Source organism: Mus musculus, chromosome 16 (assembly GCF_000001635.26).
Source record: "Mus musculus strain C57BL/6J chromosome 16, GRCm38.p6 C57BL/6J".
NCBI lineage: Eukaryota > Metazoa > Chordata > Mammalia > Rodentia > Muridae > Mus > Mus musculus.
This window is the reverse complement of record NC_000082.6, coordinates 96,553,154-96,568,575: the sequence shown is the minus strand read 5'-3', so window position 1 is coordinate 96,568,575 and position 15,422 is coordinate 96,553,154.

The window sequence follows — 15,422 nt, the reverse complement described above, 5'->3', positions numbered from 1 at the left end:
CATCATGTTCCTCCCCTATCCATTTGTGGGGCTCCAATTTACCCTTCTAATCTCACAGCAGCCCCAAAATTCACTCTTCCCAAATCCCCCTGATGTCTCGCTCAGGACCTCACACGGCTCAGGGACTCTCTATGACATAGCTTTATACGTGGTCTTTCTCACAACATACCCACAGGACATACCTACAGCAGCGATCTCACCAACTCCATGCTGAGTGTACTGAGGCAGAAGGGAAGACACACCAGCCTTCCTGTGTTCATGCTTCCTGAGAAGCAGCCAAGCCTCTATGGTGCCCATGGATTCTGAAACACCCTCAGCTCAGCAACCCAGACATTCTCCTCACATCTTAGACCTCCAGATGCATATACCCCAGGGGATAGTCACTAGACCAGAGGTGTTATAAAGTCACTACTGCAGCCTAAAACATGCTAAGACCTGTCATGGTTTGAATATGCTTGGCCCAGGGAGTGGCACTATTTGAAGGCGTAGCCTTGGTGAAATAAGTGTGTCACTCTGGGCATGATCTTTAAGACCCTCGTCCTAGCTGCTTGGAAGTCAACCTTCCAATAGCAGCCTTCAGATGAAGATGTAGAACTCTCAGTTCCTCCTGTACCATTCTTGCCTGGATGCTGCCATGCTCCCACCTTGATGATCATGGACTGAACCTCTGAACCTGTAAGCCAGCCCCAATTAAATGTTGTCCTTTATTGGTCTTGCCTTGGTCATAGCGTCTGTTCACAGCAGTAAAACCCTAACTAAGACAAGACCTTTCTATAAGTTTGAACCCCTTAGATAAATGTGAGTCAGCAGCCAGCAGAAGTAATTCAGTCAATGGAAATTATCCTGATGCAGAGCAGACAGACTGCATACTGTTAAGAGGGTAGCTGCTCTCTCGGGGACTCAGTTTTGTTGGCTGTTCCTTACACATGCTTTCTGCTCTGGTTAGCTTTAATTGTCGACTTGACTCAGCCCAGTCATCTGAGAGAAAAGCCCCGTTGATGAATTACCTAGATCAGACTGACTTATGTGCATGTCTGTGGGGATTGTCTTATTATCTGATACAGGAGGGCCCAGCCTACTGTGAACATCAGCAAAGCCATTGCCTAGGCCACATAAGAAAGCTGGCTAAGTTGGTGAGCAAGCTAGCACACAGAATTTCTCTGTGGTTTCTGTTCCTGCTTAAGCTCCTGTGATGATGGGCTCTGATCTGGCAGTGGAAGCCAAATACACCCTCCCCTCTAGGTTGCTTCTGTCCAGAGTGCTTTATCACACTAGAAAGGGAGCTAGACCATCTTTCTAAGGGGCTTGCACATCTTACTGTGCTCACATAAGGGGAAACTGAGACCTTGAGAAGTGAAATCTTAGCGGTAGAGTTAGCTCCTCCTTGGGTTTTCCTGGCCCACATCCACAAACAGCCTAGTCATCACAACAACACTAGCGAGAGCTCTGTGAATCCCGGGCAAGGCTCAAGTGCCCTTAGTATATCCTCTTATTCCAGACAACATCCTGGGAAGTGGATGTTATTATTATCCTTCCTTAACAGGTAGTGAAAAGACAGATCAAAGTACAGAGTCAACATCTGTCACTTAGTTAGTAGCTTGACCTCAACAAGATGCCTGGGGCTACTCGAATAAACAGCTATGGATTAAATTTTTAATGAAGCCTAAAAAAAAAAGTTCTTGCTTCTAACAAAGGGGTGGGAAAATGGAAAGTCCCACAATAAGCTCCCTCTCAACTCTACTCCTGCAGATAAAGATCCAGTCCAGTAATCTTCCCTTCTCCTGGACCCAGGAGCCATTTGTAAGCTCACCTAGGTCCTGCTAGCCTGTGAAAATTACTGGATAAGCCACTAGCTATATTCTCCTATAGGGACTGTGAGACACTACACTCAGTGGTCACCAAAAGGCATATTCCACAGCCTCTTGTCCCCTCTGTCATGAACATACTCATGTGTGTGTGTGTGTGTGTGTGTGTGTGTGTGTGTGTGTGTGTGTGTGTGTGTGTTGCCTGTGTATATGTGTGTGCATACCTGTGCATGTGCACGAGTGTGATCTGCAGAACTCAGCATACTGTTTTTGGCCACTGTCACAGTCTGATAGGATGCAAGGAAATAGTAGGTGATCAAGATCCCAAGGAGAACCAGATGATCTAGGCCAAGGGAGAAGCAAGGGCTCTGACATGAAGAAAATACACAAACACAGAGCCTAGAGGTTTCCAAACATTCTTCACTGACAACTTTTCCACTCAGAAACAACAGATCTAACACAGCTGAGGGAAGCTGGGATTTCACAATGACCCAAAGGACAAGGACTCTGCCATCATGGGCCTTCATTCAAGTAAGTAGTAAATAAGAGAACAAACACATGCCTTGAATTAAAGTCATACTGCAACTTTGTGGCTCTCTTTTGATCAAACTCAAACTGTAATTAAAGATGAAAGAATGGGAAACCTACCATTTGGGCCGAAATTCCTTGGAAATTTAAAGCATTGTTATTTGGCATAAGGAATCTTGATTTTTATTTCTCTAAGAGTTTTCTATGTAATTGGGAAGATACCTGTGTAGTGGTTAGGGTATGAAAGTGGCCTTCCCCAGAAGAGTACTAGAATCTTAACACACACACCCCAACCCTACCCCCATACTATACCCCTACCCCCATGCAACAAACATCATAAGAGTCAAGGCCTAAAGGGCTGGAGAGCACCCCTGATGGAGAATAAACACCTTAAGGAGGATAAACATCTTTGTCTCTTATGCATTCCCTCTGGCTAAGGGATGGCTTCCCCTTTGTCACAGTGTACATGGGCATTGCTAGATCCAGACTTTCTGTCTTGGACTTCGTGGCCTCCAGAAACAATAAGCGTCCACTGTTCACATAGACAGGGCTGTGTTACATAACAGCACATGGTACTGTTATTCTGTTCTAACAGTGCCATGTGGACTAACAGAAGCATGTGTACACACACACACACACACACGCACACGCACACACACACCACCTGAAGTGTATACGATATGTAATTCAAGGATTTACACTCAGGTCCTGTCTTTAGTATGCAGATACTAACTCAGTAACTACACAAAGGGGCACATCAAGCCAAGAATTGCAAAACATTATCTTGATGCCCATCAGATGCCCATTTCTGTGGCTAAATGCTTGATAAACTCCAAGGGTGGAAAGGCTGACTGAAGACTTTTGAGCTTTCGGTACACTGGGTACACAACAGAGGAAACCTAATCTCACAACATCAAAGAAGCAAAGAGAAATGGAGAGGTGTCAGAGGCCTTCAAGTTATGCCCCAACACCTAACTTCCTCCTATCAAGACCCACTTCTTGAAGTATCCACCATCTCTCAAGAGCACCACAGGTTGGTGACCAAGTTGTCAGCACATGGCCTTTGGGGGACATTTGCAGTCAAAACCATAATACTTGAGGAAGAATCATGGGGTGGAGCCAACACAGATTGCTCCTGTAGTTATAGCCTTTGGCTATGACAGGTTGCCTCCCAGAAGCCAAGTGGTTGCAATGCCATGACTCTTTAGTCTGCTGTCTACTGTGGTCCAAGAGAAGAGTGGGCTGGACACTGTCCCTCCAAAAGATATGTCAACCTGAAACCTGGAGTGTGCCCACATTTGGAAAAATGGTCTTTTCAAATACTAGGTAAAGAACTCAAGATATCATCACTCTAGACTATCCAAGCAGGATTGGAATTCAACTCATCTGCCCTTATAAGAATGAGACAGGCCGGGCGTGGTGGCACACGCCTTTAATCCCAGCACTTGGGAGGCAGAGGCAGGCGGATTTCTGAGTTCGAGGCCAGCCTGGTCTACAAAGTGAGTTTCAGGACAGCCAGGGCTACACAGAGAAACCCTGTCTCAAAAAACAAAAAACAAAAACAAACAAACAAAAAAAGAATGAGACAGAGGCCATAGTGATACAAACACAGAAAAACTCACATAAAAAAAAATGAAGGTGGCTTTTCAGAGGGAAAACCAGGAAGGGGGTTAACATTTGAAATGTGAATAAAGAAAATATATAAATAAAAAATTTTTTTAAAATGAAGGTGGAAGTTCTGGGGTCTCTAAAAACCAAGGTGCACCAAAACTGTCACCCACAGCAGCTAAGAGAAAGGCAGGATTGCCGTGACTATAAACTTTGACCTCCAGAACAAAGCATGTTTCAGGACACCCAGATGTGATCTGTAGCCATGGAGGCCCCAGGACACTCATAACGGCGAGAGAAGAAAACTTGGCCCCCAACCTCAGCTGATATCTCTTCATCTGTATGAAGCCCAGGTACCAGTACAGGCTCAGAATCCTTCTGAGTCTCCAGCCACTTTGGTCTTCAGGCACTGCATGTCAAAGCGTAATATATCCAACCATCAAGTTTAGTAGGGGTTTCACTTGAGCTTCCAAAGATGAACCAGTAGGCACAGGAGCCCATCTGGGGACAGATGGAGAGGCATAGCAAGCAGGCTGAGGTCAGGGATCCTGGGAAGGAAGTAGGAGGCAGCCACAGAGGCCCCCACTGTGTATTTCCATGTCTCTCACATACGCTTAATAAAGCAAATTATTTTAAACCCAACACCGTGCCTTCCATTTTCCCCGGGAGCTGAACGTGCCTTTATGACTGTTCCAGGATTCTGAATGACTTGCATGAGCTATGAATCTTTAATATGCAGCTGAAGCACTGACAGGGCTGTGGGCTCCCTGGGAGAGACATTTACGGAGGCTCTGTTAGGTTCGCCTAATTAGCCGCTCCAAAATGCAGAGCCCTCACTTAACTACAAGCTTCCTTTATGTGAAACTACCCCACAAATTCAACAGGCACTTTTGTTTATCCACAGACCATCAACAGAAGTCAGCTGGGATAATTTAAAGAGGCAGTTCCATGCTTCTGGCAAAGAAAAAGAAAAAGTACAAAATAATAAATAAATAAATAAAAACCTGTATTTTGTGGCTCTAAGCTGAGCCAAAAATATGCTGTGTTGATGAAATTTCCTTCAGTCTGAAGTTGGCCAAGCATGCTTTGAAACAGAAGCAAGGCCCAGAGCAGGCCTCCTGGGCAGAGGGAAAGGGTCCAGAGAATGTTACTGTCCTTGGTAGGCCACTTCACTTGAGGAGAGAGACAAGTCTGAGGCAAAACTGACCCTCTTGGGGAAGAACCTTTGTGTGTCTGGAGTTTATTAAAGTTAGTGACTCTAAAAGAGTGGGGGGGAGGGGGGTCTATGAGCATGGAGTATCACAGAGCTGAGAAGCGTGGGTCAAACATGGGATAGTCTAGACACGCTAGGACTTCCAAGACATAGAGGAAGATAACAGACCCAAAAGTAAATGGGACATCCTAGAATGCCCATGTAGACATGGATTCTATACGATACACACACACACACACACACACACACACACACACACACACACACACGCAATAATATATGTAGAGACTAGAGAGGAAACTCAGTCAATAAGGTGTTCAGACCCACGTGGTCCACACTCACAATCCCAGAGCATCATGGATGTCAGGAGCCTTGGGCCAATGAGAGACCATGTCTCAAAAACCCAAAAGTGGACAGCTGCTCATGAGGGACACTCAAGGTTGACTTCTGTCTTCCACAGGCATGAACACACATGTATACATGGCACATACATAAATAAAATCGAGTGTTTGAATATATGAATGGGAGAGAAAAGAAACACTTAAAAGCAGCTCTGAGGCAAGAAAGAGTGTATCTCCAGAGCTCTTGAGGTTATTTGCAACAAAGAAGGTGAGTCAAGAGAGATGAAACAGGAGGCTATAGAAACCAGTTCAGGGTCCAAAATGCCTTGGACCCGGGCTCCCCACAGAGCCCTCCATGTGCCTTACAGGGCAAGAGCTTCCTCCCTTGTTCCTGGCATTCCACAAAAGCTCAATCCCAGAATTCCTCATGGTAGCCCATGTCTCCATCACTACAGCATGGATTTTCAGCACCCAGCCGTGCAGGACTACATCTATTCTTCTGCTTCTTCGAAGGCTTTGCACATCTCATTCAATAGAGATTTCCCCAGAGCAGAGGCTCTGAGCCACAGGAAATTTATTTGTGTAGCAAAACCACAAATGCTGAGCTGAAGAAACCAGACAGCCTCCTAACAAAGGTAAAGCCATTATTAAAAAGAGTGGCACTGTGACATCCACTCCTTTAAATGAGGATTCTGTGACAAACGACTTTGAACTTGACTTCTCAGAGGAGCTCAGCTTTCCATCAGTTAAAAAGTCATCAGCCCTGGGGCACTTTGTCACACTGCAGCCAGTGTCCTCACTCCAAAGGCCTCCTGAGCATTCCCAACACTGTGTTTGTGCCCCATCAAATCTGCTTTAGAGACAAGGCTGCAGTTTCTGTGATTTGTCTTTGAAAGAGGGCATGTTGGGGCAGTCTGGGAGTGGGGATTTCTTTCGATTGCCAATGAAAGGCATTGGCTTGGAGAGTCCCCTCTTGCTCTCTCACTCTGGGACACAATCAGCAGAAGCTGTCTTTTTGGGTTACAGCCAGGCAAGATGACTTGGTTTTTCATCTGTCTTGAGTATATTATCCACCAATTACAGTGATCCTACTATGTGCTGGGCACCTGTTTCTGCATATATTCTATTCTTGGCAAATGTCTAAAGTATATAATTATTTCCAGGTCTCATTCCCAAAAAACCTGTAACCTAGAGACATTTACCTGTCTGTTCCAGTACTTATTTCATGAGCCTTGAACTAGCCTTCAGGAACTCCTGTGCATCTATTGGACACAAAATTCCTCCAGGAAGCAACTGAGATAGGCCATGTACTGAAGCAGGTTGAATATTGGTTCAGGTAACCCAACCAGCCAGGCACTGGATATTAGCAAATAACAAAATAAAGCTTTAAAACAAGTAGGAGTGATTATTTGAGCTCAAAGGTCTCAGTGCACACAGGAAGGCAAGGGTTCCTAAGAGCACCTCTCATTATTTTGTTCCACCATCTGAGTAGATGCTGTATCATGAACTAGCATTGAAAAATGCTGGCCTGGGTCAGGAAAAGGTGACTGGTCAATGATGCCTGGCAGGATCTGAAATGTCCTTTAGAGTACGGTTCAAGCCTCAATGCAAAGCTTCCATGTTCCTATGTGTTGAGTGGAGTTGACATAATGCTGGTAGCTGTCTCAGAGAGATGTATGGATTGAAGACTCTAAATGCCAAGGACTCTATGCATTTCCAGGGTTTAGCCCAGTGCCCATATATAAGAGCTGATTGAATGAATTTAGTTATTTCTAATGCAGCTGACTCCTTTAAAGATGCAGCTCATCAGCTTGCAGAAGTTCTCTGTGAGCCCATTCTAGAGCAGGACAAACCCCTCTGACCCTTAACCCCTTTGTGGCCCTAACTTCAACAAGCATTAGGTGTGCCCCAACATAGGACAAGGCTTGTTTGTACTCGATAAGGGATAAACAACTCCAGAAAGGAAGTGGGGGATGGAAAGAAAATGGATAGCACAGGACATGAAGGATCTCAGGGGCCAATCTCCCCATGAAGACTTATCATCATCCTTTATGAAGTGCTAGAGTTTGCAATGGAAAGGCCTGGTCTTCATCTTATGGCCTTGTTGGGAAAACGATGGAGCCTTTTAGAACTGGGACATACATAGAGGATGTTAGGTCATTTGGAGGTGTGTCCTTGAAGGGGATTTTGAGAGCTAAGCCCCTTTCTCTCTTTATTGCTTCCCAGAGGCTGTGATGTGAATGAGTTGGACCAGCTCACACTTACCACACCCTCTCAAACAGCAGGCTAACTAACTTCCAAAGTTATTATTAGTCAAAATAAACTGTATTCCTTATAAGTTGACCAATATTGCATGCATTTTGTTACAGCAATCCAAAGCTGCATGACTCTTAGTGAGAGACTAAGTGGAAGGGTCACCATCATGGCTACCATATGGGCTTCCATTCAGCCAGTAAGTCCTTATGCCCTAAGTGTTAAGGTCATAGCAGGATTGTAGAGAAAATTGCTCATGGTGGCTCCTCTCACAGTCCTGGGAACCTGTGTCCCAGGTTGCATGAATGGCATTAGGAATCCTGACTGGCCGGTCTATGGCTCCGTGTCTGGTAGTTTGGACATTATTACCCTTTCTCTAAGCCAGGTTCTTCAACCTTCCTTTTAGTTCTAGAAGCTTACATTGTGTTTGTCTCTGCTTTAGTGCCTTCTGCATTTACCATAAAGTTTCTGACAATGTCCTCGACTGTAAAATGGTCTCCAAGATGGTGGATTAAATAGATCTGGTAACTTCTGGGTTAGTAATGCCAAGGGATATAAGCCACAGGGGTGAGCACCTCACTAAGGCTCGTTGGCTATTTTGTATTTTATGTAAGTATTTATGCCATCAACATGTGTCTATGTATCAAGAAACAAAGGTTTTTCTTCATGTTATTTACTTAAGGTGGATACCATTTAACAAAGAAAGGCAGCTTAGACTTATGCAAATCTTTGTCAGCAATTTAAAGCTACACCATAAGTAAAAATTTTGCTTTTCCTCCCCCTCATGTCTGGTTTGTTTCACTAAATTTAATGTGGGTTCCACACATGATGCTGCAAAGAACAGGATTTCATTCTTTTAACAGCTGAGTCATACTCTCCTTGGTAACTGTACCACATTCTCTTCATCCATTCATCAGCTGAAGGACATCTGACTGTTTCCATAACATAACATTGGTTAATGTGAATAGCTGTGTACCCAGTATAAAGCATTGTTGGATCCTATAAACACCCAATGGGTGTCTTCTATTCATTTTGAATGCTCCAATGCTAATTTCCGTAGTAGGTTTGCTTTGTTGTTAATACCCTATGAGGAGGGGAAAGGCATTTCTTAGCCCCCTCTTCCTTTAGAGAGAAAATTCCCACAACAGTTGGCACATTATAATTCAAAGGATGAATTTAAGCAATGGAGCATACTGACTTGTTCTCATACCACCAAGAGTGAGTGTATGAGAACTCCCAAATTTCAGCAACTAGAAAGACAAATACCACTGCTTCTCACCCAGTGAGATGTGGAGATGAGTAGGTGAACTTTGTAGAGGTGTAGGGTGGAATAGAGGACACTAGAGAGGGGTAAGGGTAAGTGAGGGTACAGAAAGAATTTAAAATGGATTTTTAGAGCCTAGGAAATGTGCTGGCAGGGAGAGAAAGGGAACTGAGGTACATGGCCAAGGCACAGTAGGCTCATAAGGAAATGCCACACTGAAGCCTGTTAATTTACAAAGTTGATATGCATTAAAATCAAATTGTAAAAGCAAGATGAACATGTTTGATAGAGTCTGCTTCTTATGGGGTGGATGGAAGCTCACTCAAGGGCATAGGGTGTCCCATAATAGTGCAGAAGCTGGGCCAGCAACCCGTGTCTGAACTTCAAGTGCCTGACTTTTCAAAACGTCTTTTCAATAATTGGTCCAAATGACAGAATAGATGGGTTTGGGGTTTATAGTTAAACCATAGGAAAGGGTTTAACAGAGATGTAAAAAATAATTGACCCTTTGGCATTAAAGATCATGAAAACATCCGGCCACCTTCAAGACCAGTGCCAGCCCAAGATCACTGAGTGACTTCTGTTCTTATTTGAATAAATTAAAACATTTTCTAGTTCCAAACTTGTCTCAGTCATCATATCTTAGGGAAAGCTGGCCAGTTCCTTCGGAAATTACATTCTGGGTTTGTTTGTTTTTTTGTTTGTTTGTTTTAACAAAGCCAACCTTATAGCAGACATTGTCCCACTGGATGCTATGGTTGAACATCTACTTCACCCATTAAATTTATCCCTTGAATGCTAACAAGACACTGTTGGAATTTTCTTCCTGAAGAAAGTGGAGACTAAAAAATGCCTTCTCCCTCTTCATAAGATCCAATGACAAACCAAAGCCCAGTTCCACCAGAGAGGCCTCTGGTGACTCAATGAGCTGATTGACTTCAGGTGTAAATGCTCCATGCCCCCTTTCCCTACACACAGACTAAAACTTAAGAGTTCCAAGCACAGAAGTGAGATGCTCTTTGCTGCCCGCACATGACCCAACTCTGCCACTTTCTGCCTGCCCTGGTAGCTGCAAAGTCAAAGAGTAGATGTGACATCTGAGCTGACCCCATATGGCCACCTAAACAGATCCTTGTCCTCACTGGGAATCTCACAGTGAATGAAGAAAGATTAATGGCTCCAGCTCAAATCTAGGAAAGTCTATAGATATGTAGAATAATGGTGCTCAATTGAACAAGGTCATGAATATCTAAGAAGCTTCCAAGGATGAACCATGGCAGGTGCTCCAATTTGAATGTATCCCTCCAAATTTAATCTGCAGTATCATGTACTGATGACATTTGGAATGCAGTTTGTGGGAGATGTTTAGGGTTAGATGAAGTCATCATGACCAGACCTTGGTAATAACATTAGTCACTTCAAAGAAGGACTGGTATGTGTTTCTGTTCTCTTGGCAGGTGGTGTCTTCCTCTGTGTAGTCACACAATGATACCATTAAAGTGATATCATTATGGTATGACATCATTGCATATAACATCATTATAATAAGGAAACCTTGACCAGACACCATCACTTGTAACACTGGACTTCTCAGACTGCTGGGTTATGAGAAATAAAGTTCTTTATATAGTAAGTCACACAGTCTAGAGCATTTTGTCACAGCAGCAGAAGAAAGACTAAAACAAAATTCAATGACAAGATACACTTTCCTTCCCAAGCTGCTGTCACCCCTGAACTTGCACCTTACCACAAAGAGAGAAGAATAAAAACATCAATCAGTGGAGGCTCATGATGCCTCTCCTGGACTCTCTAGACTGGTTCACCACTGGGTAGAGACTTAGGACATAAACATGAGAGTGAGGCTGCACTTTGGGTTACCTGGATTCGAAGATGGAGACCCGTTGTCAGTGTAGAAACTTGAGTATCAAGATCATGAACTCCACATCTTTATCTAGGACAGTTATGCAGTCCTCTATCATAAAGCACCATCTATTTACTCTGGAGTTCATAAATTCACAAGAATCCCCAAATCTGGGTATAATACATATACATCATCTTATAGGCTTTTGCATAAACATTAGCCAGTAAAACACAAGAAAGTTCTGAATGCTTAGATGTTTGTATTTGCCTTTGAATTTACATTATGAGATCAAATTGTCATTACTATCATTGATTACCAGCAATACATAGGCCAGTAAGTAACACATGACTTCAGCATGTATCTCAGAGATCTGTGAGAAGTCTGGCTTCCTTTCAACGGGGGTCTATCTAGTGCCTGAGTTTAAGTACTACTTATGTTAAGAAAACAGAAGATAGAGTCAAAGAATCAGGACTGCATCCTGACTGGCCAGTTATTTCATTCTGTAGCATGTGTATGACACAATTACAAATTTTCCAAGAAATGTAGTGCATGTTGCAAGTAACCCACATGCTGTAGATAGAGATGTTCTTAGTTGTTTTAATTACATTCAATTCTACATGGTGTGTGTGTATACATTTTGAAAAGTAACACAAATCTGAAAGTTTACCATGAGAGTCCTGACCATGAATGTCCATACCTTCTCTATAATAAAGTGGACAACCAACATCTAGTCCATCCCTTGAGGGCCCATCAGTTTGGATAAACTAGAATTGCTATTTCTGAAGAGATAATTTATCAGCTTTGGGACTGCAAAGGAAAATGAGTTCCCAACAGCTGGTGGGGGCGGAGCAGGTGGAGCAGGAAATCTATCATCATTCTTCCTCTGCAAGGAGCTGGATGACTTTCTTACATGGGATGTTGACTCTGGCTCACAGCCTAGGGCAGTGAGCATGTCATCACCACCAAGGGGCAAGAGGATGACTCTATTAAACTGAGCACAAAGTCAATCGGCACCATATCACCAAAATTAAGACACCACGTCTAAATGTCTTTTAGCTTCCCAATGACAGATTTGTGTCAGAACACAGAATGGCTATTTAAAATGCCTGATGGGTTGCTAGCTCCGAGGCCAGGGTGGGAGAGGCTAGTCGTATAAAACAGCAGAAAGCCTTCAGAGCTGCATCACTAAAGACCCTTCAATGGGAGGAAGTTGGTTGTTCTTTTCTCTAAACTCCAGAACTCTCTGCCTGCAGAACAGGAGCAGGACCATCTTTACCTGATGCCTGAACACATTTGGAACAAAGTGTGAGGAGTGGGTAGAGTGCTTCCCTAGCATGTAGAAGGCCCTGGGTATAGTTGCTCCTATCTGTAATCATGGCATTTATGAGTTATCATGCCAGGATACATGAGACCTTGTCTTTAAAAACAAAAGTATAAAGAAGGGAATATGAAATGGATAGAAGTCAGCAGTGACAAGGAGCCTGTCACCTTGAGTTTCCAGGTGCTAAAGCATATAAAGCCATTGAGAATGGCTCTCTGAACCTTTATAAACAAACCGAGAAATATAATACAAACAGAGTTATCTATCTAACGGCTGTATTTATCTAGCAGAGATAGCCTGAGCCAACCCCTTTGCTCTCAGGTCTTAACTTTAACTGATCTTAGAGCATTCCAAAGGTTCAAACCTAACACCAATAGTCAGTAAGAGCAGACAGGAAAAACACACACCCATCTTTAAAAAAATTTCTATTTCCTACTAGACACCTACTACCCAGATCCTTATAGTCACAAAGTTAATGGCCATCCTCCAAACTCCTTCATAATGCTTTGTGCTTTAAGTATATGACCAGTTAGTTAGTAAAAGCTCTTTTGTTTCTTTCTCATAAACTACTACAATCCATTTCTGCTATTATAACAAAATGACAAAAGCCGGTTGATTTACAAAGTACAGAAATACATTTCTCACAGTTTTAGAGACTGAGACGACTAAAATCAAGGTGCCAGCTTTGCTAAGGCTGTGTCACCATAAGACAGAAGGTATTACATCGCAGAGGGACAAAGGCAGGGAGTGGGAGTGCTGGGAATGACGGAGAGAAGGAAAAGATGAGGTCCCCAATCCAGAAAGTCCCTCACAGACATTCCCCCTCCCACATGTTTCTAAATCTAGTCAAGTTGAAGATTAAGACTAACCATCACACTGAGCTTCAGAGAGTGTGGGAGGGAAGGGAGTTGGAAACCTGAGGGAAATAAGGAAGAGGCACATTAGCCATTGCCCAGAAAGTCACAAAGAAACCAGCTAGGATAAGTGTGGCGGTAGGGGGAGGGGAGGGAGGAAGAGAGAGAGAAGGAGGGAGAGAGGGAGAGAGAGAGAAGAAGGGAGAGAGAGAAAGGGAGAGGGAGAGGGGGGTCAACTAGGAAATTATACAGGATACTCTCACAGTGAAAGAAACGGACACCACAAAGTGGATTTCTCTAGTAGCATCTACAGGCTCAAGACTAGAATAAAAACGCATGTACACACAGACACACAAGAAAGAAACTCTCAGAGAAGGATTCGGCCAGTGTTAGGCAACATCAAGTAGGCTGGTGAAATTTTAGCTGACACTGGGTCTTAGGAGGATAGCAGAAGGACAGTTGAAATAGCTGCTCACCCAGGTCAAGTGGGACAACTGGAAGAGACCAAAGATTAGGAAATGCAGAGAGGTGACTAGCAGTTTTGATGGAGAAGTCTCCATAGTAGTGAGTGGCCAGAGGAGACCTGTGATGAGGAATTTGCCTCCTGATAACTCTATTTCGTTGTAAGATATGGAAAAGGTCATAATGACAATAGGATTGAACGTTATGGTGTCTTTAGAAAGATTAAAAACTGTGTAGTACTCCATTGTGTAAATGTACCATGTTTTCTGTATCCATTCCTCTGTTGGGGACATCAGAGTTCTTTCCAGCTTCTGGCTACTATAAATAAGGCTGCTATGAACATAGTAGAGCATGTGTCATTATTACATGTTAGAGCATCTTCTGGATATATGCCCAGGAGTGGTATTGCTGGATCCTCCAGTAGAACTATCCCCAATTTTCTGAGGAACTGCCAAACTGATTTCCAGAGTGGTTGTACAAGCCTGCAATCCCACCAGCAATGGAGGAGTGTTCCTCTTCCTCCACATCCTTGCCAGCATCTGCTGTCACCTGAGTTTTTGATCTTAGCCATTCTGACTGGTACGAGGTGGAATCTCAGGGTTGTTTTGATTTGCATTTCCCTGATGACTAAGGATGTTGAACTTTTTTTTTTTTTTTTTTAGGGGCTTCTCAGCCATTCGGTATTTCTCAGTTGAGAATTCTTTCTTAGACAAATGGATGGATCTGGAGGATATCATCCTGAGTGAGGTAACCCAATCACAAAAGAACACTCATGATATGCACTCACTGGTAAGTAGATATTAGCCCAGAAACTTGGAATAGCCAAGATATAATTTGCAAAGCACATGAAACTCAAGCAGAAGGAAGACCAAAGTGTGGATACTTTGGTCCTTCTTAGAAGGGGAACAAAATACCCAAGAGAGGAGATACAGAGACAAAGTGTGAAGCAGAGACTAAAGGAATGACCATCCAGAGACTGCCCCTCCTGGGGATCCATCTCATAAACAACCACCAAAAACCAAACCCTATTGTGGATGCTAACAAGAGTTTGCTGACAGGAGCCTGATAAAGTTGTCTCCTGAAAGACTTTGCCAGTGCCTGACAAATACAGAAGTGGATGCTCACAGCCATCCATTGGAAGGAGCACAGGGTCCCCAATGAAGGAGCTAGAGAATGTACCCAAGTAGCTGAAGGGGTTTGCAGCACCATAGGAGGAACAACAATATGAACTAACCAGTACCCCTAGAGCTCCCAGGGACTAAATCACCAACCAAAGAAAACAAAGGGTGGGACTCGTGGCTCTAACTGCATATGTAGCAGAGGGTGGCCTAGTCAGTCATCAATGGGAGGAGAGGCCCTTGGTCCTGTGAAGGTTATATGCCCCAGTATAGGGGACTGCTAGAGCCAGGAAGCAGGAGTGGGTGGGTTGGTGAGCAGGGGGAGGGAAGAAGGGATAGGGGGTTTTCGGAAGGGAAACCAGGAAAGGGGATAACATTTGAAATGTGAATAAAGAAAATATCTCATAAAAAAAAGAAATGTAAAATATAAAAAATAAAATAATAATAATAACAATAAAGATTAAAAACGACTACCCCCAACAACTGCCATGCTCTCCCAGGTCTGAGAAGCCCTGGGCAGACCCATCCTCTTCTTCTGTTTAATCTCTTACCTCTGCACCCTATCCTAAGCAAAAGGAAAATGTGTTATGGGCGCTTTTTAGTTAAGTCCTAAGTTTTAAGAAAGATTTTGTAATAGATGTTTCCTTGTTCACAGGCAACAGCAATCCTCTAAAACTTCTATTCAAGCTGTTAAAAATAAAAAAATAGATATAACATTTTCTGAAAAGTCACTCCTTTAAGAATGCCTGCCCATTTTCTTTTTGAGTCCTAGCTAAAAAGAACATATAAACTTA